Consider the following 24,441-nt stretch of genomic DNA (forward strand, 5'->3'; position numbering starts at 1 on the left):
GGAGTAGCCACTTTAAATCTTACGATATAGATCAATTCTATCCTTCGATATCTTGTTCAGTCGGTTCCCCCGTCTAAATCTGAATAAAAGATCTCAGTGGGACGTACCTTAATTTAACATTAAACTGCTCATCAGGTCAGGCACCACGTGTTGAAAGATGAACAGAATCTGTGTCTCAGGTCTTCTCTTACTTTCTTCATTGCTTTCTCCAATATATTTTCTCTTGTTGTATATCTTAAGAATTTTACTAAAATGGATCTTGGTTTTTGCTGCGGTTGTGGTTTCGGGGCTAAAGTTCTATGTGCCCTCTCTATTTCCATTTCTTCCTGTAATTCTGGTCTTCCTAGGACCCTGGGGATCCAATCTTTTATAAATTCTCTCATATTTTTGCCTTCTTCATCTTCCTTAAGGCCCACTATCTTTATATTATTTCTTCTATTATAGTTTTCTATTATATCTATCTTCTGAGCTAACAGCTCATGAGCCTCTTTAACTTTTTTATTAGATTCTTCTAATTTCTCTTTTAATTCCTCTACTTCCATTTCTACAATTGTTTCTCGTTCTTCCATATTTTCCACTCTTTTTCCTATCTCTGACATGGCCATTTCTATTTTATTCATTTTTTCTTCTGCATTCTTAATTCTTCTTTTTATCTCATTAAATTCTTGTAATTGCCATTCTTTCACTGATTCCATATATCCTTTAAAAAAAGATATATCCATTGTCTTGCCTTTCTCTTCTTCTTCCATTTCTTTCTGTTCTTCTTCTTCTTCTTCCTCTGGGTTGACCATCTGTTGTTTCCTTGTTTTCTTTTTACCCTCTTCTTTCTTGTTGTCATTATTTTCTCTGTTCTGCACCTGTTGCTGTGTTGCAGGCGTCTCTCTCAGCTGTGGAGCTGTTCCCCCCTCCCGTCAGTGTGTTTTTTTTCATGCGCGGTTGCGCACTTTTACTCGGCTCTGCGAGCCATTTTTGTAGTCCCGAGCCTGAGACTTCCACTGACCTGTGGGAGCGGGCCTCTCTCTCCGCGGCGGGCCTCTTCGGACAGGTAAGGCCTTCACCTTCTTCTTCCGACATTCTTTCTTCCTCTTTTCTTCCCGTTGATTTTGACTTTTCTCTCTTCGCTGCCATTTTCTTCTCACCTTTATTTTTACTTTATTATAAATTTTAATCTTGTACCTTTGTGCTTTGTGTGTTTTTTTTAACTTTTCGGGAGAGGGCTGGAATTCCCTGACCGGCCACTACTCCATCACGTGACTCCTCCCGATCTGTGTCTCAGGTCGATGTGAAAGTTGTAAGGCTTTGATCCAAAGCATTATTTCACTTCTCCCTCCACAAATGCTGCCTGGCCTGGTGAGTGATTCCAGCATTTTCTAGTCATTTTCAAGTTCTAACATTTGAATGATTTTTTTTGTTGTGTACATCATGTAATTCTGCAAAATCAATTTGATGAATTGACAACCCACTCTGCCTTTCACTTTTTATTTCCCTGACATTTATTTATGACAAAATGTAGTGCTGCTGCTGGTGCATACCCGGGAGAGTGTAGAGCAGAGACAGAGCACTGCTCTGAAGGGTTCAGTTGCCTGGTCCTAATGCTGATGGCTCCTTCTTCTTGGTCTCCGTCAGTCGTGGTCAACCATGGGTATTGGGCCTCTGCTAGTCACTGGTTTATTTAGCAGCATCGACTGTGGCTATGGAGGTCGATCCTGGAATGACAGTGTCTGCCACAGTTGCTGCAAATATAGGGCATCGTTGAATTGTTGTCCGTTGGGCTCTTCATTTAGCTCTCTGCTCCTCAGACGGTGGCTCCATACAGGCTTTAAATGGTGTGATAGTACAGATCTATCACCAATGTACATAGTGTATATAGTTACTGTATCTAGACTGTGCTTACAGCGATTGGCTGAGAGCTAAGCCACACCTATTGTCTGGGCTTAAAGGGTTGTGTCCCTAGCCAGGTCGGATCATTCCGGACTGGTCGGCCACCTGTGAAGAGCTCCTGCCTTTTGCTAATAAAAGCCTTGGTTTGGATCAACGTCTTTGATTCTTTCAACGAGCTCTACAAATGGTCTGTTAAAGGAGCCTGAAACCTCAGAGTTTTGTGCCCTTGATGGTGCTGCTTATGCTCAGCAGCGGCTACAAGGGGTTGCAGACTCAAGGGAGCAGTGAGCCAGAAATGGGAAGAACACCTCCTGTTGAGAATGAGAAGCATGGGAGATGACCCCACAGGACAGCGAGTTGGGCAGTGAATCAGAGAGGGCTCAGTGATTGAGGGACCCGCACGGGCCGATGGAGACTGACTCATGGGAACCGGGTATCGGAACCGGGATTCGAGAGGGTGCTAAGGGCAAGCAGGGCTCCTGAAGGGCCTTGGCCACTGAAGCCTTCCTGATCGTGTCACAGATTTGGATCTGGAGTTCGAGTGGCTGATGAATCGACCGGGAGTCTTTTTGACAGCAGAGGGCGCAGGAGGGCTGGAGGTGACTCCATGGACTCTCAGAGCCTCTGAAAGGACTCCCTTTTGCTCCCCTCTTAATGTTAGGGGTGATGGGCAACACTTATGGTGACTCTGACTGTCTTATGGAAGGCAGAAGGGAATTTAATGTAATATTACATGTTCTGTACTATAATATGACAAAGGAATCTTGAATAACATAATGATAATATTGTTCAAAGCTAGCAACAATTTTGTTTTTTTCATGGTATTTTCCATTCAGGATATATGTTGGCCTTGTACGATAATTCTTGGTAATCTAAGCATGTTCTCAATTTAGAGACACAGCACAGTAACAGGCCCTTACGTCTCCACACACCTGCACCACCCAAATACATCCATGCGACTAATTAATCCCCTATCCCTTTGGCATCTGGGAGGAAACCGGAGCACCCTAAGGAAGCCCATGAGGATGAAGGGAGAATGTACAAACTCCTTACAGACAGCGATGGATTCAAACCCCGGGAAATAACGTTGCGCTGATCACTACGCTGACCCATTTAATATTATAATCATTAACAGCACAGAAACAAGCCATCTCTGCCCTTCTAGTCTGCACCGAACCAAGTCCTCTCCTCTAGTCCCACCTACCTGCACCCTGTCCATAACCCTCCATTCCCCTCCCATCCATTTACCCATCCAATTTTTCCTTAAATGACAAAATGGACCCTGCTGCCACTACTCCTGGATGCTCATTCCACACAGCCACCACTCTCTGAGTAAAGAAGTTCCCCCTCATGTTACTTCTAAACTTTTGCCCCTTAACTCATGATCTCTTGTTTCAATCTCTCCTACCCTCAAGGGAAAAAGCCTATCCTATTAAAAACAGAACAGACATTACAAATTATTAATGCTGTTAAAAATTCAATAGTTACCTATAAACTTCAGGAAATTAATGATCAGTTTTACTCATTTTATCAACAATTATATACTTTTGAGGGAAAGCAGGAAGCTGGTTCTATTGATTCTTATTTATCTAAATTAAATTTACCTGTTTTAGGAGAGGAGGAGGTAAGGGAATTAGAAGCTCCTTTTACAGATTTCAAGATTAAAGAAGCTATACAAGAGATGCTGAATGGGAAGTCACCGGGGGATGATGGTTTTTCAGCTGAATTTTATAAAGTATTTTATGAAGAGTTATCCTCGGTATTTGGAGATGTTCTACAGCAAATAACGGAGGATTAGTTGTTATCAGAATCTTGCTCAAGTGCTATAATTACTGTGATTTTAAGGAAAGATGGGGATCCATTGAAAGTATCTTCATTTAGGCCTGTTTCTTTACTAAATGTAGATTATAAAATTATGGCAAAAGTATTAGCGAATAGACTTGCTAAATATTTACGTCAGTTGATACATGTAGATCAAACATGTTTTATTAAGAATAGAAATGCATCTGATAACATTCTTAGATTGATCACATTGGTCAATGCATCTAGACAGCAACCCAACCACCCAGTGGTTGCACTGGATGTGGAAAAAGCTTAAATATTTCTATCAAATCCCCCCTCAACCTTCTATGCTCCAAGGAATAAAGACCTAATCTGCTCAATCTTTTTCTGTAATCTAAATTCTGAAACCCAGGTAACATTTTCTCTGCACTCCCTCTACCTTGTTGATATCCTTCCTATAATTCGGTGACCAGTACTGCACACAGTATTCCAAATTTGGCCTCACCAATGCCTTGAACAGTCTCAACATCACCTCCCAACTCCTGTATTCTATGCTTTGATTTACAAATGCCAGAATACCAAAAGCCTTCTTTGTCACCCTATCTACATGAGAAACCACTTTCAAAGAATGATGAACCATTATTCCTAGATCTTTCTGCTCCACTGCATTCCTCAATGCCCTTCCATTTACTATATGGATCCTGTTTTGATTATTCCCTCCAAAATGAAGTACTCCACACTTCCCAGCATTAAACTCCATCTGCCATCTTTCAGCCCACTCTTCTAAGCAGTACAAATCCTTCTGCAATCTTTGAAAACCTTCTTCATCACCCACAATTCCTCCTATTTTAGTATCATCTGCATATTTACTAATCCAATTTACTACCCCATCATCCTATGGGCATTTGAATGTTCATGCACATGAAATGTTGTAAATGTGTAGAGTGTTGCAGTGTTGTTCAGTGGTTAGGGTAAAGACACAAGTTCAGGTCAAATGGATCATTACTTGATATTGCTAGCACTGTGCCAAAGTTTAATAGAAATCCTCAACTCAGGTGCAGCAAGCTTCACCACCAAACTGCTGAAGAGTAGTGGCTGAGTGGAATGACCTTCCGGAAGAGATGGTTGCAACAGGCTCAATTTTGTCATTTAAGAGGAGGTTGGATGAGTGCATAGATGTGATGGGGTTGGAGGGTTATGGGCAGGGAGCAGATTGGTGGAAACAGTGAAGTTTCACTTAAATCAATGCAGGGTCAACATGGCCTGTTTCCATAGTGTAATTGTTATATGGTTATATGGTTTCAGTCTGCTTAAGGAACTGCAGACACAGGCTCGCTGATGGGGATTCTTAACTGCCAGCAGTGATCCGTCACCACTGGCATGCCTGTCATTATTCATTCACATGAAATGGCCACTCCGTACTCATCTATGGACAGCATGCATTGTATTGTGTCCCAAATAGGAATGCCTTTAATTTGTAAATTCAGAAATCTAGGCAGAAGCAGTGAAACAACTGAAAATTAATGTGTTTGTGAAGAAATTAAGAATTTGAACCTTGAACATGCAGAAACAGGCCTGCTGGCCGCCAGACTAACCATTTTCTCCATCTGCATGAATCCTGTTTGTCTGCATTAGAGACCACATCCTTATCTGCCTTATCTGTTCAAATGCCCGTCTAAATGCCCTTTATTTTAGAACAGTAGTTTTCAAACATTTTCTTTCCATCACACACCGCCTTAAATAATCCCTATGCTGTAGGTGCTCCATGGTTAGTATTAAAATGATGTCCAGTACTTCATGATGAGATTAAAAAGACTTGGGAACTAGATCCTTATCTGAAAATCTATGGGATAAGGTTTTTAAACTGGTAAATACCCAGGGATGCAGTGCTGCCAGAGCTCACTGGAGCTCCTCTATGGTACCTCATGGGGCCGCTCCGGGCGTGCCACTCTCTCCCCCGCCCCCCCCCCCCCGCATCCCCTCCCCTCAAGTACAATTCTGGACATGAAAGGAACCTGTTTCATCCACAATCAGTCATCTTCCTTCCTCGTCCTACTGTTCACTCTCAATTATACAATGCCAAATGCAACATGGCGGCCACCAAGGCTGGGTCTCATGAGACCTCGTTGTCACCGTTCTTGGTGAGCTCTGGAACCTAAAAAATTAGCACTGCCCCCCCCCCCACTGTAAATACTTCTTCTTTATGTGCCCGACATTCATTAATCCAATTCCAAGTGGTGCATCATGTTCACATGTCCAAAGAAAAATTGGCTAGTATCTTTTCTAATATCTGTGACAGATGCAAATCTGAAATTGCTACATTGATACACATAATTTGGTCTTGTTCATCCTTAAAAAACTATTGGAAATAATTTTTTAAATATCTTTTCAGCTATTCTCCAGGTGGAGAACCCAACCCAATCCAATAACTGCTCTTTTCGGGGTTATTGACCCAGACATAGGGAGTTTTATCTGAACCTGTGCAATGGGTTGTGGCCTTCTTTACATTGTTGGCTAGAAGAAGCCATCTTATTCAAATGGAAAGACTCTAGACCTTCAACAGGGAAGAGATTGATCTGTGCACAAAAAAAAATCTCAGGGTTGTATCTGACTTCAAATATGTACTTGGTCAATAACTCTGAACTCTGAACTTATGAGAACTGAATATTAGATTGGACACATAACAGGAGACCAATGAATGATGGCCATTCTAATGCTATTGACCAAATTGAATTTCCACTTCAGTCTATTTTAAATTGACCTTGTATAGTCATTGAAAATGAACATGCAATGGTGCACCAGTGGAATATGTTTGGCATGGTGCTTTGAGCTTTTTTTTTTGAGCCACTTTTACGACTTGCCATCCTTCATGTTGAAGGCAATTTCAGACTTGTACTGAATTAGTTTATAGCCTGAAGTAGAGGTCAGGATGTTTGAGATTTAGGTGAATTTTTAGACATATCAATGTTCGAATCAGTTGGATTTTTATATCTTGAGTCTAATATTTGTTCTTTGCATGTTCCATTTCCTGGATTATTAATTAATATCCAAAGTAGTGATAACTATAACCTCTGTCACATTTACACATTTCAAAGTAAAGATTTAGTCAATTAATTGATTTGATGATGTATAGAGTTCAATGTTCAGTGATGTTCATTTTACTATTTTGGTGACAATTTTGGTCCGCACTATTTTATTTCTTATTCTTATTTGAATAGAATTGTGTAGAATCAAAATTCTAAAAGAACATAGAACATACAGCACAGTACAGCCCCTTCAACCCTCAGTATTGTGCTGGCCCATATATTCTTTTCTTTCAAAAAAAGTACTAAATCCTTCCTACCCTGTAACCTTCTATTTTTCTTTCATCCATGTGCCTGTCTTGGAGTCTCTTAAATGCCCTCAAATGTTTCAGCCTCCACCTCTGTTCCTGGCAAGGCATTCCAGGCACACACAACTTTCTGTGTAAAAAAAAACTTACCCCTGATGTCTCCCCTAAACTGCCCTCCCTTCACTTTGTACTGATGTCCTTTGGTGTTTGCTGATCCTGCCCTGGGTAACAGGTGCTGGCTGTTCACCCTATCTATGCCTCTCATAATCTTGTAGACCTCTATCAAGTCTCCTCTCATCCTTCTACGCTCCAAAGAGAAAAATCCCAGCTTTGCTAACCTTGCCTCATAAGACTTGTTTCCCAGTCCAGGCAACATCCTGGTAAATCTCCTCTATATACCACTAAGTTCAGGGTCAATAGATCTCTTGCTAACCTTGCAAGATATTTGATTGAAACTATTCCATTAGTATATGAAATTAGACTTGGAAATAGCCATGGTTCCTGTGGAAGGAGAACCCAAGGTCATATTTCAGGTAAATGACCTTCAATCTGAACTAAGCTGGAGGTGAGAAAGGTTTTACAAAGAGGAAGTGAGAAGGGAATTGGCCCTGGCAGGTTGGGGTGGGGGGGGGGCGGGTGTCACTCTGTTTGGACAGTTCAATGTCAAATTATTGCCAGACACGACATGAGTCCAATGTACAGATGCAGTTGAGTTTTTGCTTGCTGCAGCCAAACAGTAACGCAAGATAAACCAACCTCAATGGTAAAAATTTAAAAGGCCAGATTACTTTATGGTTCTGGTTTGGAGGTTCAACATCTTGATAGCTGTTGGATAAAAATTGTTCTTGAACCTGAAGGTGCTGGACTTCAGGCTTCTGTACCAAAGGTGGCAGTGAGAAGAGGTTGTGATTGGGATCCTTTATGTTGGCTGCCTTCTTTCAGTTGAAGGGAGGTCGATGCCTGTGATGGGCCTGGCTTGGCTTGGCACTTGAGCTTCCAATCCAGTCTGTGATGCAACCAGTCAGTACACTTTTCACCATGCACCAGTAAAGGTTTGATAGAGTATTCAACAATATGACAATGTCTTAGAAAATAGAGGCCATGGTGTGTCTTCACAGCGGCCCCAATGTGCTGGCACCAGGAGAGGTGCTCTAATATGTGGACCCCCCGAAACATGAAGGCGCGATCCCTCTCCACTGCTGTCCCATCAATGAAGGTGCATGGTCCCTTGACCTTCCCTTCCTGAAATTAACAATAAACTCTTTGGTCTTGCTGACATTGAGAGTAAGCTTTCAGTTCTGGCTCCACCCGACCTCCAACCCATCTTCTGACTCACCATTTCCAATTACTGAGCCAGCGTCAATGGTGTGGTCAGGGATTGTGTGGATGGTATTGCAGTTGGATAGCTGCACAGTTGTGAATGCTGAGGGAATAAGCTAGGAGGAGGTGATGTTTCCAATCCGCGCTGATTGGGGTCTGCCGATGAGATGGTTAAGGATCCAGTTGCAGAGGGATGGGCAGAGTCCCAGATCCCTGCGTAGGATTATTTTGCTGAAATTATGGTATTGAACAATGAGCTGTAGTCAATGGGAAAACAAGACGATCAGGGGTAGACCAAAGGATTCTCACATATTCTCCTGTTCTCTTCTTGGTTTCCCTGCTGTTTTCTGCTTTTGATAAGATCATATTTCACAAGGCCATTTATGTGATTTGATCTATCGGGATGCACCCAAATACCTTTTCACCCATTGTGGCTTTCCGGTGCTTTTAAAAGGTCCTGGAATCTTTGCCTTCATTATACCTGGACTGTTCTCAAGATCAGTTTTTGCTTCCGTAAATACCTTTGTGCTCTCAATCGTAAGATAGCCTTTTAATTATATCATTTTATTTCTTTGATCATTTTGATATTTTTTGCAATAAAGAGCAAATAGCTATATAAAACAAGTCTCAGTTTTTATTTCATGTATTCACCATGCCAGAAAGGCAGAATACTTTTCACATTCAGGCTCCCAAGGCCACAGTCTTCAGCAGCTGTGTCATTCATGAGGCAGCAGGTACCCAAAACTTGAATTGGGAACCTTTCCACTGTCTCAGAATTATGGGGTTTTTTTAAGACTGCAGGCATGTAATGGCACAATCAACTAAATTTGCTGTTAAACGGGCAGTCTGAAAAGATAAGTGCGGGGATTTTTAGTCAATTCCTGCACCCCGAAGGACCCCAACTATTTTTTGGGGGAAGTCTGCAATCTAACTTGTGCCGCAAAACTCCCCTCGTGAATCCAGCTGATTGTGCAGGCCACGTAAAAGCACCGGGACTAACGCGCAGAGTAAACGACCACAAGGTGAGTAATTATATTAATTTATGTAAATTTTTTCCAACATTGCTGTCCAAAAAACACTAATGTCCATTTTGCTGAGAACCTGTTCGTGTGTGTCTGATTTTCTAGCTCTATGATAGGATCTGGTTCTCTACAACATGTCACCAGTTTTGAGTTCTTTTTTTCCAAACATAGATTTTGTTCACAATAAATTATTTACAAAAACAAAATCGCTCAAATTTTTTGGCACCCTTAGTATCAAGTCCATACATTCCCACATCTTGTTCTTACTCCCCCTTCTGATTTTTGAGAGGCTTCCTCATGGTCTCAGCCACTCAATGCCCAATGACAGAAGGATCCCGAACTGTGTTCCTTCCCCACAGTGCCCTCGCTATGGCTGTGCCAACCATCAGTGCGTCCCTCAGCTCAAATTCCTGCAGCTTGGAATGTTCCGGTTGGTAGCATTCCCTCACCGGCCTCTCTGTGTGCTGAAAGTCCAACCGGTTTCAGGCAGACCAATGGTCACCTTTCACTAAATTGATGGTTTTCCAGCAGTTCTGGATGTCTGATGGTGTGTGCATCCGAGGAACATGCTGCAAATCAGAGAGTCCTCTGTCATGATGCTGCTGGGGATGAACCGTGACAAGGACCCCTGCATCCTTCTCCACACACTCTTAGCGAATCTTCATTTCTGCATAGAGGTGGGCGATTGTCTCCACTCCACTGTAGTCATCTCAGGAACAGCATGCATTTTGTTGATATTTCTGCTGGACAGAAAGAATCTGACTGGGAGAATTACTTTCACCACCAGCTGTCTTAGTGCTCAATCAGGCATTCCGCCAGATGACCTGGACAGTCCATTCAGGGAACCACCCCACAGTATCCATTGAGTTTGTGTCTCACAGTGTCTGCAGAACATTTTGTGCTGATCACTGCCTGATGGGCTTGTGGTCAAAAGTGTTTGTCTGGAAAAACTGGAAGTGTGCCAGCTCACTGAGTTCTGTCCAACATTATGTCCACATAATGAGATTAACTTTTGAAAATAATGTTCAAGGTTCCTCTAGCAAAGTGGTTAGTGAAGCACCTTTACAGCGCCATTGACCTGGGTTTGAATCAGATGCTTTCTGAACGGAGTTTGTACATTCTCCTCCGCGTCTCCAGTTTCCTCCACGGTCCAAAGGCGTACAGAGTTGGTAGGTTAATTGGGTGGCATGGGTGTAATAGGTCATACTTCTACCATACTGTATCATTAATAAAAGAGATGGTTATCGGCTTCAAGAGGGCCTGGGGGGAATCACTCTCTGCTGACCATTGACGGCTCCACCGTTGAGGATATCAAGAGCTCCTTGATATGCACTTGGCAGAGAGTCTCACCTATTCCCTTAACACCAGCTCCATGGCCAAGAAAGCCCAGCAGTGCCTCTTCCTGCAAAGGCTGAGGAAAGTCCATCTCCCACCCTCCATCCTCACTACATTCTACAGAGAATGTATCGAGAGCATCACCGCCTGGTTTGGAAGCTGTATCTCCTCGGGTCACAAGACCCTGCAGAGGACAGTGAAGTCAGCGGAAAAGATAATTGGGGGCTCTCTTCCTACCATGACAGACAACTACAACACTCGACGCAGGCGAAAGGCAATAAACATTGTGAAGGACTCCACACATCCCTCACGTAAACTGTTCTCCCTTCTGCCATCTGATAGGAGGTGCCATAGCATTTGGGCCCTAACATCCAGATTGGGCAAAGTTTTTTATCCCCCCGAGCCATCAGACTCCTGAATTCCCAGAACACGTGGATAATATACCATGGACTTTTACTGTATATGTCTTAATATTTTAATGTGTTTAACTTTTATTCTATCTTTACTGGCCTGGTGTGAGTCCTTTACCCCTGTACCTCTTGCTGATCACCAATTATAAACTCAGCTGTCTTTTATTGAAGTGAGGCATCACCAGGATGAATATATGGCAAAGTTTTCCTTATACTTGAAATTATTATAACATATCACCATTGATTTAAAGTACATGATGTTAACTATAACGATGAATGAAGAGATCAACTTGTTATTTTTGAGATGGGTCCAAAAGTGTTCTGACAGTTAAGCTATATACACTTGTACATTCCCCACAATTAAATCTTTTAAAAAGTATGTATTTTTGTGGATTTGTTTATTTAAAAAGGGAGGGAGACAGAGAGCAGGAAACTGCAGGCCAGTTATCTCGAGATCTGTCAGTGAAAATGTTCAAGGCTATATTAAAAATGTTGTAGAGCTTATAAAGTTTAATCGAGTCATACAACAACAAGCCTTTCAGCTCAACTTACTGACCAAATTGACATTCTGGCTCATCCCATCTGCTTGCATTTGGCCAATATCCTTCATATTCACACAATGTCTTTCTAACATTATAATTATGCTCCTACAGCCTCTGCTGGCAGTGAAAAAGTCAGGACCACCATCTTAAATCTCTACCCTCTCCAGTTTAAATCTATACCCTCCAGTTCTAGAATCATCTACCCTGTAAAAGGGGGGGGGGGGGGGGGGAAGACTGTGAGCATTCACTTTATCCACAGCTCTGATGATTTTATAAATCTCTCTAAGGTCCCCTCAGCCTCCTACACTCCAGGGAAGAAAAGACCCAGTCTATTCCACCATGACCTATAACTCAACCCCATGCTGGTGAATCTCCACTGCACCATTTCCACTTACTGATGTTCTTCTAGCTGGCTGACTCAAACTGCACATAGTACTCACCAACTCCTTGTATCATAAAGGCCAACTTTTGTACTCAGTACTCCACTCACTGAAGACCAGCATGTCAACGGCCTTGTTTAGTAATATCTTCTTTGGCTTGGCTTCGCGGACGAAGATTTATGGAGGGGTAAAGTCCACGTCAGCTGCAGGCTCGTTTGTGGCTGACAAGTCCAATGCGGGACAGGCAGACACGGTTGCAGCGGTTGCAAGGGAAAATTGGTTGGTTGGGGTTGGGTGTTGGGTTTTTCCTCCTTTGTCTTTTGACAGTGAGGTGGGCTCTGTGGTCTTCTTCAAAGGAGGTTGCTGCCCGCCGAACTGTGAGGCACCAAGATGCACAGTTTGAGGCGATATTAGCCCACTGGCGGTGGTCAATGTGGCAAGCACCAAGAGCTTTCTTTAGGTAGTCCTTGTACCTCTTCTTTGGTGCACCTCTGTCTCGGTGGCCAGTGGAAAGCTCACCATATAACACGATCTTGGGAAGGCGATGGTCCTCCATTCTGGAGACATGACCTACCCAGCGCAGTTTGATCTTCAGTAGTGTGGATTTGATGCTGTCGGCCTCTGCCATCTCGAGTACTTCGATGTTGGAGATGAAGTCGCTCCAATGAATGTTGAGGATGGAGCGGAGACAACGCTGGTGGAAGCGTTCTAGGAGCCGTAGGTGATGCCGGTAAAGGACCCATGATTCAGAGCCGAACAGGAGTGTGGGTATGACAATGGCTCTGTATACGCTAATCTTTGTGAGGTTTTTCAGTTGGTTGTTTTTCCAGACTCTTTTGTGTAGTCTTCCAAAGGTGCTATTTGCCTTGGCGAGTCTGTTGTCTATCTCGTTGTCGATACTTGCATCCGATGAAATGGTGCAGCCGAGATAGGTAAACTGGTTGACCGTTTTTTGAGTTTTGTGTGCCCGATGGAGATGTGGGGGGGCTGGTAGTCATGGTGGGGAGCTGGCTGATGGAGGACCTCAGTTTTCTTCAGGCTGACTTCCAGGCGAAACATTTTGGCAGTTTCCGCAAAACAGGACGTCAAGCGCTGAAGAGCTGGCTCTGAATGGGCAACTAAAGCGGCATCGTCTGCAAAGAGTAGTTCACTGAAAAGTTGCTCTTGTGTCTTGGTGTGAGCTTGCAGGCGCCTCAGTATATTTAGTCATATACAAGTAAGCTAACCAGTAAGTATAAAAGAGGACACCAAAATATTTTCAGATATATGAAGAGTAAAAGAGAGGTAAACATGGACATTGGACCACTGGAAAATGATGGTGGTAGAGAAGTGGATGAACTGAACAGGTATATTGCATCAGTCTTCACTGTGGAAGATACCAGGGACTTTACTCAATGGAGTTTAGAAGAGCGAGGGAGGAAACGTAGAAAATTATGAAAGGAAAAGGTAAGTAGAAGCAGAGAGGTTGTTTCCACTACCAGGTGAGACATGAACTGGAAGGAGCGGGTCGGTCTGCAATTGGTATTTCTGAATTAACAACCTCAGGCTGGCTGGGGCTGGAGGCTGCTGAGATTGCAATTGGGTCACAGGACATTTCTGCTTTATCTCGCCATCCACAGGTCAGTTCTGCTGAAAAGGGGCTCGACAGATCTGACACCCTGGACGAACTTTCAACTCGAAGTAAGTGGTCTCATTGTGAGCTCTCTCTCTCTCTCTCCCCGTCCCCCCTCTCTCTCTCCCCCCCCCACTCTCTCCCCCTCCTTCCCTTCTCCCCCCCCTCCCCCCTCTCTCCCTCTCCCCTCTCTCCCTCTCCCTCTCTTCCCCCCTCCCTCCCTCCCTCTCTTCCCCCTCCCTCTCTTCCCCCCTCCCCCCCTCCCTCCCTTCCTCCCTCCCTCCTCCCCCTCCCTCCCTCCTCCCCCTCCCTCCTCCCCCTCCTCCTCCCCCTCCCTCCTCCCCCCTCCCCCTCCACCCCCTCCCCCCTCCCCCTCTCCCACCTCCCCCTCCCCTCTCTCCCTCTCTCCCCCCTCCCTCTCTCCCCCCTCCCTCTCTCCCCCCTCCCTCTCTCCCCCCTCCCTCTCTCCCCCCTCCCTCTCTCCCCCCCTCCCTCTCTCCCCCTCCCTCCCTCTCTCCCCCTCCCTCCCTCCCTCCCCCCCCTCCTCCCCCTCCCTCCCCCTCTCTCCCCCTCCCTCTCCCCCTCTCTCCCCCTCCCTCTCCCCCTCTCTCCCCCTCCCTCTCCCCACTCCCTCTCTCCCCCACCCTCTCACCTCCCTCCCTCTCACCAACTCCCCTCCCTCCCTTCTCTCTCCCCCCTCCCTCTCCCTCCCTCCCTCCCCCCTCCCCCCCTCCCTCCCTCTCTCTCACTCTCCCCTCCCCTCCTCCCCCTCCCTCCCCTCCCTCCCCCCCCCCTCCCTCCCCCCCCTCCCTCCCCCTCCCTCTCTCCCCCTCCCTCTCTCCCCCTCCCTCCCTCCCTCCCCCCCCCTCCCTCCCTCCCCCTCCCTCCCTCCTCCTCCCTCCCCCCCTCCTCCTCCCCCACCCTCCCTCCCCTCCCCTCCCTCCTCCCTCCTTCCCCCCTCCCTCCTCACTCCCCCCTCCCCTGCCTCCTTCCCCCCACCCTCCTCCTTCCCCCCCCTCCCTCCCACCCCTCCCCCTCCCTCCCCCTCCCACACCCTCTCACCCCCCTCTCTCCCCCCTCCTCTCCCCCCACTCCCTCTCCCCCCCTCCCTCACCCCCCCCCACTCCCCCCACCTCCCCCCCTCCCCTCCACCCTCCACCCTCCCCTCCCTCCCTCCTCCCTCCCACCCTCCTCCCACCCTCTCACCTCCCTCCTCCTCTCTCCCCTCCCCCCCTCCTCTCACTCCCCCTCCTCCCTCTCTCCTCCCCCCTCCCCTCCCTCCCTCCCCCCTCCTCCCTCTCCCTCCCTCCCTCCCTCCCCCCTCCCACCCACTCCCTCCCTCCCTCCCCCCACCCTCACCCCCTCACCTCCCTCTCACACTCACCCTCCCCCCCCCACACCCCCCTCCCTCCCCACCCCCTCCCTCCCCCCCCTCTCACCCCCTCCCCACCCTCTCTCTCACCCCCTCCCTCCCCCCTCTCCCCCCTCCCTCTCTCCCCCTCCCTCCCTCTCCCCCCTCCCTCTCTCTCCCCCTCCCTCTCCTCTCTCCCCCTCCTCCTCCCTCCCCTCCCCTACCCTCCTCCTCCTTCCCCCTCCCTCCTCCACCTCCCTCCTCCACCTCCCTCCTCCCCCTCCCACCCTCCCTCCCTCCCCTCCCTCCCTCCATCCCCCCTCTCTCCCCCTCCCTCTCCCCCCCCTCTCTCACCCTCCACCCCCTCCCTCTCTCCCTTCCCTCCCTCTCCCTCCCTCCCTCTCCCCCTCCCTCTCCCCTCCCTCATCCCTCCCCTCCCCCCTCCCTCCCTCTCCCCCCTCCCCCCTCCCTCTCCCCTCCCTCCCTCCCCCCTCCCTCTCCCCTCCCTCCCTCCCCCCTCCCTCCCTCCCTCTCTCCATCTTCCCCTCCCTCCTCCCTCTCCCCCTCCCTCTCTCTCCCCTCCCTCTCCCTCCCTCCCTCTCTCTCCCTTCCCTCCCTCTCCCTCCCTCCCCCCTCCCCTCCCCCCTCCCTCCCCCCTCCCTCCCCCCTCCCTCCCCCCTCCCTCCCCCCTCCCTCCCTCTCTCTCTCTCCCCTCCCCCCTCCCTCCCCCCTCCTCTCCCTCCCTCTCTCTCTCCCCCCCTCCCCTCTCTCTCTCCCCCCCTCCCTCTCCCCCCCTCCCTCTCCCTCCCTCCCTCCCCCCCTCCCTCTCCCCCCCTCCCTCCCTCCCCCCCCTCCCTCCCTCCCCCACCCTCCCTCCCTCCCCCCCTCCCTCTCTCCCCCCCTCCCTCTCTCCCTCTCACTCTCCCCTCCCCCCCTCCCTCCCTCCCTCCCCTCCCTCCCTCCCTCCCTCTCTCCCCCTCCCTCCCTCTCTCCCCCTCCCTCCCTCTCTCCCCCTCCCTCCCTCTCTCCCCTCCCCTCCCCCTCTCTCCCCCTCCCTCCCACTCCCTCCCCCCTCCCCCCTCCTCCTCCCCCCTCCTCCTCCCCCCTCCTCCTTCCCCCTCCCTCCTCCCTCCTCCCCCTCCCCCCTCCCTCTCCCCCTCCCTCTCTCCTCCCTCTCTCCTCCCTCCCCCCTCCCTCTCTCCTCCCTCCCCCCTCCCTCTCTCCTCCCTCCCCCCTCCCTCTCTCTCCCTCCCTCCTCCCTCCTCCGCTCCCTCCTCCCCTCCCTCCTTCCCTCCCTCTCTCCCATCTTCCCCTCCCTCCTTCCCTCTCTCCCCCCCGCCCTCTCCCTCTGTGTCAAGGAGAATGGAGACGGGGATTCGCTAAGTGAACTCAGCAGCTGCCAGTCCCGTGTTGGAACCGCCCGCCGTGGCCCAGGTGTGAACCGTGTGGGGTGTTTTTTTTAAGGCAGTCCCGCGGGCTGGAGTTTCCGGACGAGTCGCCTTCATAATTCTCCTTCCAACTCACGCCCGGCGTTTGGAGCGGCGCACAGCCCAGGGCGAGGACATTAGGGCTCCCGTGGCCGTGGAACTTGGCATTTCCCGGTCCGAGCGCTCGTCCCCGCGAACGCCCGGGGACGAGGCGGGCAGGCAGCCCTCGCTCACGGTTCCGCGCGCCCTCGCCCGGCCAGACGGCGTTCAATTCGGGCAGTCCGAAGGGGGTCCCCCGCCGGCGCGCCGCTCGCTGCCTGCAACAAGCCGGGCTCGGGATTGATCGCAGACGCAGAAACCGGTGGTTCCAAATCCCGGATCGAGAGCTCCTGCCCGAAGGTGCAGCGGAGAAGACGCCGCGCGAAGGGACTTGTAACAATACAGGTTGAGCGGAGGGAAATAACCTGGATGACATTTTTATTTGCTGCAGATTCCCAGGTATTTCGGATCCGTTTCGATTCGAAGGGTTGACGAGACTCTGCTTGGGGAGGTGGCATTGGCGCGGTTGAAGGGCTGCAGTGCAAGCAACCGAATCCAGGGCGCTGCAACATGGCCGGGTAGATTTAATCCCAACTAGATTCGCAAATGTATTCCCCACCCCGCTCCCTTTTCTGCAACCGGGGTTTCTCAGCGGCGGGGGGCCCTCTCCAATTCGGTGCCCGTCACGAAACGCTTCCTGTGCATGCCCGAGTCTCCTCCTCCAGCATCCCTGAACGCTTCGCGCTGTTTCGCTGCCGCGCTTCCTCTTTCCTCCGCAGACTTTCTCAAACCGTGCACGATGAACTCCATCGTCTTGATGATGCCCACTCTCTCTCGGGGTGTGAGGGCGGGAGGGAGAGAGAGAGAGCTCATTTCACGTGCCAACTCGCCTGAGGATTCCTAATGGCCTGGTCTCTGCTGGGCAGATGTGGATTGGCACCGTTCTGGGCAAAGGTGAATGGCGATTGTCCGCAAAGATTTAAAAAAATATATATGGTTTGCAATTTTCTAACGGGGTAAGCAGTGGTTCTCACCCTTTTTCTTTCCACTCGCCTACCACTTTAAGTATTCCCTATGCCACAGGTATTCTGTGGGATCACTTAAGGAGGGATGTGGGTGGAAAGAAAAAGTTTGAAAACCACTGCTTTAATCGTCCCTCATTGACTCGTTCTGTGCACGGTTTCAGAACTCCAAAGGAAATGGGCCAATGCCAAGTTTTCTCAAGCCAAATATTTCAGTAACAAATGGTTCTAGAGCAGTGCTTCTCAACCTTCCCTTCCCACTCACATCCCACCTTAAGCCATCCCTTACTAATTACAAAGCACGGATGGCACAGGGATGACTTAAAATGGGATGTGAGTGGGAAGAAAAAGGTTGAGAACCACTGGCCAGCGTCCATGGAGAGAAATGGACATGTCCATTTTGGGTCAGGTCCCTTTATCGAGACTAAAGTGATGTTAAGTATATGGGGGTGGGGGGTGGGTGAAGAAGATGTGGAGGGTCTAAGAGGTGACAGGGTATTGGGTGGAAGGTAGGAGAGGTGGAGGGACAGAGGGAGAGTTTGCAAGATAGTGTAAATCAGGAAAAAAGTTAGAACAGGAGTAGGTTCTTTACAACCTGCAGAAACAAGCTGTTTCCCAGCTTGGCAGACCTGATTTTGATGCCCCTTTACTTCCTTCCCGATGGTAATGGGTCAAAGATACTATGTGCTGGATGGAAAGGGTCCTCAATAATTCTTTGAACCTTAGTCCTGTTGAATGCCATCAATAGATCCCAGTGATATTCTTGGCAATTTTGATGATCCTCTATGTTGACTTCCAGTCCAATGCCACATAATGATGCAGACAGGCAGCACAGGATATCCTGTCTCCTGCATTATTCCCTGTCCAGGAAATTTTGCCGAGGGCCTGAAAGCGTGGCCCATGTAACACACTTGACCAATGTGTAGTGTGGCTCAACAACCTCCAAATACTCTTAATTTGGCACATTCTGAGATCATCGGGTGCATTTTTGGAAACCTCAGCAGAAGTGCAGTGTTTTGAATTCCAGAGGTTGAAGTCCAAAAGTCGGTTTGAAGAGGGACTGTATTTTCAGGGAGTTGAAGTAGTAGAACAGAACTGTTCAAGATCCTAAGACAGAGGAACAGAAGCAGGCCACTAGGCCCATCGACTCCTCCTCCTTGCTGACCATCAGCACAGGGGCACTCCAGGGCTGTGTGATTAGTCCTCTATGCTACTCTCTCTACACTCAGGATTGTGTAGCCAATTTCAGCTCCAATGCAATCTATACTGTTGTTGGCAGAAAAATGGGATATGATATCAGAATATTGGATGGAAATTGGGTGGTGCTCTTGTCACCAAGACTAAGGAACTTATGAACTCATAGAAGGGCAGGATAATGGATCACATACCTGTCTTTAATGATGGGATGGAGGCAGAGGGGAATTAGTGCCTTCAAGTTCTTCGGAGTCCATATACCAGACCTCTTCTGGATCCAACTCCTTGAAGCAACTATGAATAAGACACACCAACAACTATTTTCAAAGGAGTTTACGGAGATGTGGCATGTGCCGAATTCTGTATTAATGCATTATGGAAATATACCTACCGGCTGCATCACAGCCTGGTTTGGAAATTCCAGTGTCCAGGAGAGGAGAAGGCTGAAAAAAGTGGCACACCTGGTCCTCCCATCATTATAAACATCTTTGTCAGACACTGTGGCAAGAAGGCAGCTGACATCATAAAGGACCCCCATCAACCTACTCACTATCTCTTCACAGTACTAGCTTCAGGCACAAGGTACAGAAGCCTGAAATCCAGCACCTCTAAGTTCAAGAAGTTTTTTTTTTAAATATAACAGCTGTCAGGGTCTTGAACACCCCAGTACCACCTGCACCCTAAACTACTCGAGGACCACCAAAAGATTGTCTGCACTATCGAAATGTCACGCTTTTCTTGCTCAATATGCAACTGTGAATATTTATTTATTGACCTCCTATCTGTTTTGTGGCAATGCAATTTACACTATTGTATTTAGTGTACTTGCATGTACAGTACTTGTTTGGCAGCAGGAAGTAAGAATTTTGGTGCATCTGTACTTTACTTCCTTGCCAGCAGCTATACTTTGTGAGGTGTCTGAGGAGGTTTGGTATGTCACCAAAGACTCTCATAAACTTCTACAGGTGTACAGTAGGGAGCATTCTGGCTTGTTGTATCACTTCCTGATACGGAGGTGTCAACTCTCAGGACAAGAATAAACTCCAGAGGGTTGTTAACTCAGCCTGTGACATCACAGGTACCAGACTTCACTCCATCAAGACCATCTACATGAGGCAGTGTCTTAAAAAAGCAGTCTCTAACCTCAAAGACCCCCACCACCCAGGCTACACCCTCTTCATTCTGCTACCATTGGGGAAAAGGTACAGGAGCCTAAAGGCAAGCACTCAGCAGCACAAGGACAGCTTCTTCCCCACTGCCATCAGATTCGTGAATGATCAATGAACCAAAGACACTGCTTTACTTTTCGTGCACTATTATTTTAATTTTTTTACAGTAATGCAGTAAGATGGTTATATGAACATTTGCACAATGAGGCTGCAGCAAACACCGAATTCCATGACTTGTTCATGACATTAAATTCTGATTTCTTTGTATATTCCCATTTATTCAATAGTTTAGCAGAAATGTAAGCACCTTCTATCAGTGGAAAGTTTGTTTTGCAAATTCAAGGCTGACACTGCTGTTCTGTTGAACGTGCAATAGACATACAGTACATGGCATTTTTTTATTGCATTCAGATGTGGGAGGGAATTGTGACTTTTGCAATTGCAAAGCTCTGTTGCCTACCACACACCTCTGGATTGGAAAGGCAAATTGCCAAATGGCCACACCTCCCCTTTGTTGCATTTGCAAACAAAAGTCACTTCTACTCTTAAATCTCATCTAGCTATCTTAATCTCCTGTTGTGAATGAATGTAGTTTTATGAATTCTAATTGCAGGCTGGGTCATAACTAATGCAAATCTCAGTACAGATCTGATTTACCCAGCTAACTCTGATACAGATTGAAACAGGGTAAAAGCCTGTATAATTAAACAATTAAGATGTAATCAGGGCGTGTTGAGCACAACCTACTTACACAGAAGTCACAGCCCTTCGTGTTTACTTTAAATCAAGGCCAAGAAAAGAAATATTGTAGAAACTTGATGCCAAAACAATTAACGTTGTTTAGTCACCTTGTTAAAAGAGCAATGGCTCCTTGACAAAACCTTCTCTATAAGTTAGTAAACACACCGATATGCTGGAGGAACTCAGCCGGTCTTTTCAACATCTAGTGGAGAGAAAGATATATAGCAGACATTTTGGGCCTGCGCCCTTCTCTATAAGTTATCTGGAGAGTCTGAAGGAAGGCCTGATTGACCCTCCGATTGGTGATTTACGGGTTTAGGAAGGCTTACAGGAAGATGGTTAACAATTTAAGTAATTACTGTTTAAGTTCATTAAATATAATTGTGCAATAATATGAATCTCGAGGCAGGAGGGGAAAAAAGTTCAACCATTGGTTAGGAAAGTATGTATTGTTGCCTTCGCTCTGGGTTCCAAAACAGTGGTTCTCCACCTTTTTCTTTCTACTCGCATCCCACTTTAAGTGGTCCCTGTGCCATTGGTGCTCTGCGATTACTAAGGCTTAAGGGTGAGTGGGAAGGGAAGGCTGAGAATCACTGCCCTAGACCCAATTGCTACTGAAATATTTAGCTTGAGAAAACTTGTCATTGGCCCATTTCCTTTGGAGTTCTGAAACCGTGCACAGAACGAGTTAAGGAGGGACGATTAAAGCAGTGGTTTTCAACCTTTTTCTTTCCATCCACCTGTCACATTTGTGGCCCGAAATGTGAAATTGATAGCACCATCAACATATGATTTACCCGTTGAACATCGGCGTGTATTTATTTCTCTGCTTCCATTATTCCACGCCTGCATATATCGCGCGCATGCCCTCTGACCTCCAGTCAGGTTAATAGCTCAACCTCAATCGGTATACATCTCATGCATATTCATTATCATGACATCCCTCCTTTCACCCAAAATAAACTTTATATCTTTGTGTCTTGACCTTTCAATCTAAGTGTATATCTTGTATGAATATCACCGAACATAATACATTGCTGTGTTTCTTTCTGTTGAAATGCAAACACTTTAACACTATCAATAGCATTTTTCTGCCTTCCAAACCAACAAAAGCAACATCAAATTCCCTCTTCACAAAATGTAACGTAACCATGTTATAACCAAATGTAATATAATGGCTCAACATTTCTTCCGTAGTTATACTAATACAATGGTCACCTCATATGCAAAATGTACACGTTTAAAATTATACGCCCACATATTTCCTTCCCCTTTATTTTTCATGACTTTTTTTCTGTTCTATAAAACCACATATTTAAATTCCAATACTTTTTTAAAAATTTAATACCAAATAGTCAACCAAAATAAAAATGCAATTCTTACAGCACTCATACATGTACTTTATGATGTATTTATCAAAATCACTGTCCAGATGTTTCCATTATCATTTCCTCTTCCTGCATCAAAATACTTCGGATTGTTGGTTACTGCTACTGATGGTCCAAAGTCAAACCGCGTCAAGTATAAAATAAATGTTCGGCGCACAGTTTTCTTTTCCTAATAACGCTAAACACAACAAAAGAGCGATGATCCAGATAATCATAGCACAACTTCGCCAAGGTCTCTTTCTCAGAGTTCGCGATGGTTTCCTTCCTGACATCCACATATACGCATTCACTGCGTGTTTCACAAGGGCAGCGTTCGGCGTACACACTTTACATTATTTTTTTTTCACAATCACCACACATTTCCACTTTTCCTTGGCATGTATCATTACTGCGCATCCACTGAATCAATGCACTATTTTTTTCTTCATTGAAACTCATTCCAACTATCACAAACTTTCATGATAATGCGGGCACAATTAGAAATATGGCACAGAATTTTCATATCGCTTAGGTGGTTTCCTGTCCCATCTCAGCCTTCCTGCAATGTTACTGTCGCAACTTGGTTGCTCACCCTCAGCACCGGAAACACTGCTCGCTACGGCCTCTGGTGTTTCTGGTACTCTGGCCACTTCATCGGGAAAACTGGTAACTACCTCTGGAACATCATCTGTTCCCTCAAGTTGAGCAACTCGTACTGGAATTCCAACCACTTCACTTGATGCCGCTCTGGATTGGTACTTTTTGACACCAGACATGTTTCTTTTGTAGAGGACTCCAGCTGGAGACCTGACTGTCACCATACTGCCGCTTCTGGATACAACAGTGTAGGGTTGATGGTAATAAGGTATGTCTAGCTTACCACCACTCTCTTGCCTCACAAGAACATTATCTCCAGGCATGATGTCTGAGTACCTGGCCCCACGCCTCGAGTCTGCATCCAGCTTTGCTGCCCCCTTTTCAGCATCGTGGTCCCTCATCTCCTGGTCGTCCCTGATTTCCTTCAGTTCGGGCATTTTTGAGCAGATTTTCCTCCCGAAGAGTACTTCTGCTGGACTTTTTCCTGTGGTTGCATGAGGGGTTGCCTGATAGACAGCTACATAGGATAGCAATGCTTCTCTCCAGTTGTGTCCTTCTGTATGAGCGATCCGTAGTCGTTTTTTGATGGACTGATTTTGTCTCTCTACTTCTCCGTTGGCTTGCGGCCATTTAGGAGTTACTTTGTGATGGTGGATGCCTGTGGTTCTCATATATTCAGCAAATGTCTCTGAGATGAACTGTGGACCATTGTCAGAGTAGAGCGTAACAGGCAATCCATGTCTCACGAAGATCTCTGCCAATGCTTGTATCATTTTTTCAGTGGTCGTTGACGTCATCACAGAATACTCATAGTATCTGCTGTAGTAGTCCACCACTACCATGATTGACTCGCCAGTTGGTAAAGGTCCGAGAAAGTCAACAGCTACATCGATCCACGGTCCTGTCGGGAGTTGCGTACTCCGGATCGGCTCTGGGGGATTACTCCTACTTGTGAGTTGACACCCATGGCAGGTTTTGACAAATTTCTCTGTGTCTTTATCACAACCTGGCCACCATACTTTTCTCCTGAGGTTTTGCTTGGTACCAACAACACCTAGGTATCCTTCATGAGCTAATGATACGATCTTCAGTCTCAACCTCTGTGGTATCACTAATCTACAACCCCTCAACACACACTGCCCGATGCAACAAAGTTCGTCTCTAATGGGAACATATGCCTTGTGAGTGCACTTCTCCCATTGTCCACTTTGGATACATTCTCTAACTTCCATGAGTTCTGGGTCATGTTTGGACTCTCTCTCGACTTCCCTCGTTGTCTCAGCTCCCGGTGTCGACTGGATAGCGACGAAGCGTACAAAGCTCTCTGCTTCTGTCCCCAGTTCTGACTTGGATTGTGGGCATCCATCTTTCAACAATCTGGACAGCGGATCAGCAATGTTTGCTTTCCCAGCAATGTAGACTACTCTGTACTTGTACGGTTGGAGTCTGAGCACCCATCGTTCTATCCTGGCACACGGTTTGGACCTGGTGGCATAGATCACCTCCAATGATTTATGGTCCGTGATGAGTTCAAATTCAATGCCATACAAATATGCATGGAATCTCTCGCAGGCCCATACAAGTCCGAGTGCTTCTTTCTCTGTCTGAGAATATCTCCTTTCACCGTCTGTCAAAGATCTGCTGGCATAGGCAATGATTCTTGGTCCTTCATCATACGTCTGGACCAACACGGTTCCTAAACCAACAGGGCTAGCATCCGCTATGACTTTGGTTGGTGCATTCGGATCATAATACCCAAGAGTATCGGCATTCGTCAGACTTTGTTTCAGAGCTGTGAATGCTTCCTTCTGCTCAGGGCCAAAATGGAATGGTACACCTTTCCTGGTTAGTTTCCTCAGTGGTTCTGCTAGTGTAGCAAAGTTAGGGATGAACTTTGCACAATAATTGACTAATCCCAA

At 47.1% G+C, this 24,441-nt stretch overlaps 1 protein-coding gene across 3 annotated transcripts in view; it reads left to right on the forward strand.

Moving 5' to 3' along the window:
• Nucleotides 1-16,271: 16,271 nt before the first annotated feature.
• LOC138736168 (kelch repeat and BTB domain-containing protein 11) overlaps nt 16,272-24,441 on the forward strand; it is a 28,135-nt gene continuing 19,965 nt past the window's right edge. The window contains exon 1 of one of the 3 annotated variants that reach the window (XM_069885219.1): nt 16,272-16,891. The gene's annotated coding sequence lies outside the window, so the exon portion shown is untranslated. The other 2 variants (XM_069885218.1, XM_069885220.1) reach the window with 2 other exon arrangements.

The sequence above is a fragment of the Narcine bancroftii genome, chromosome 6 (genome assembly GCF_036971445.1).
Source record: "Narcine bancroftii isolate sNarBan1 chromosome 6, sNarBan1.hap1, whole genome shotgun sequence".
NCBI classification, from domain to species: domain Eukaryota; kingdom Metazoa; phylum Chordata; class Chondrichthyes; order Torpediniformes; family Narcinidae; genus Narcine; species Narcine bancroftii.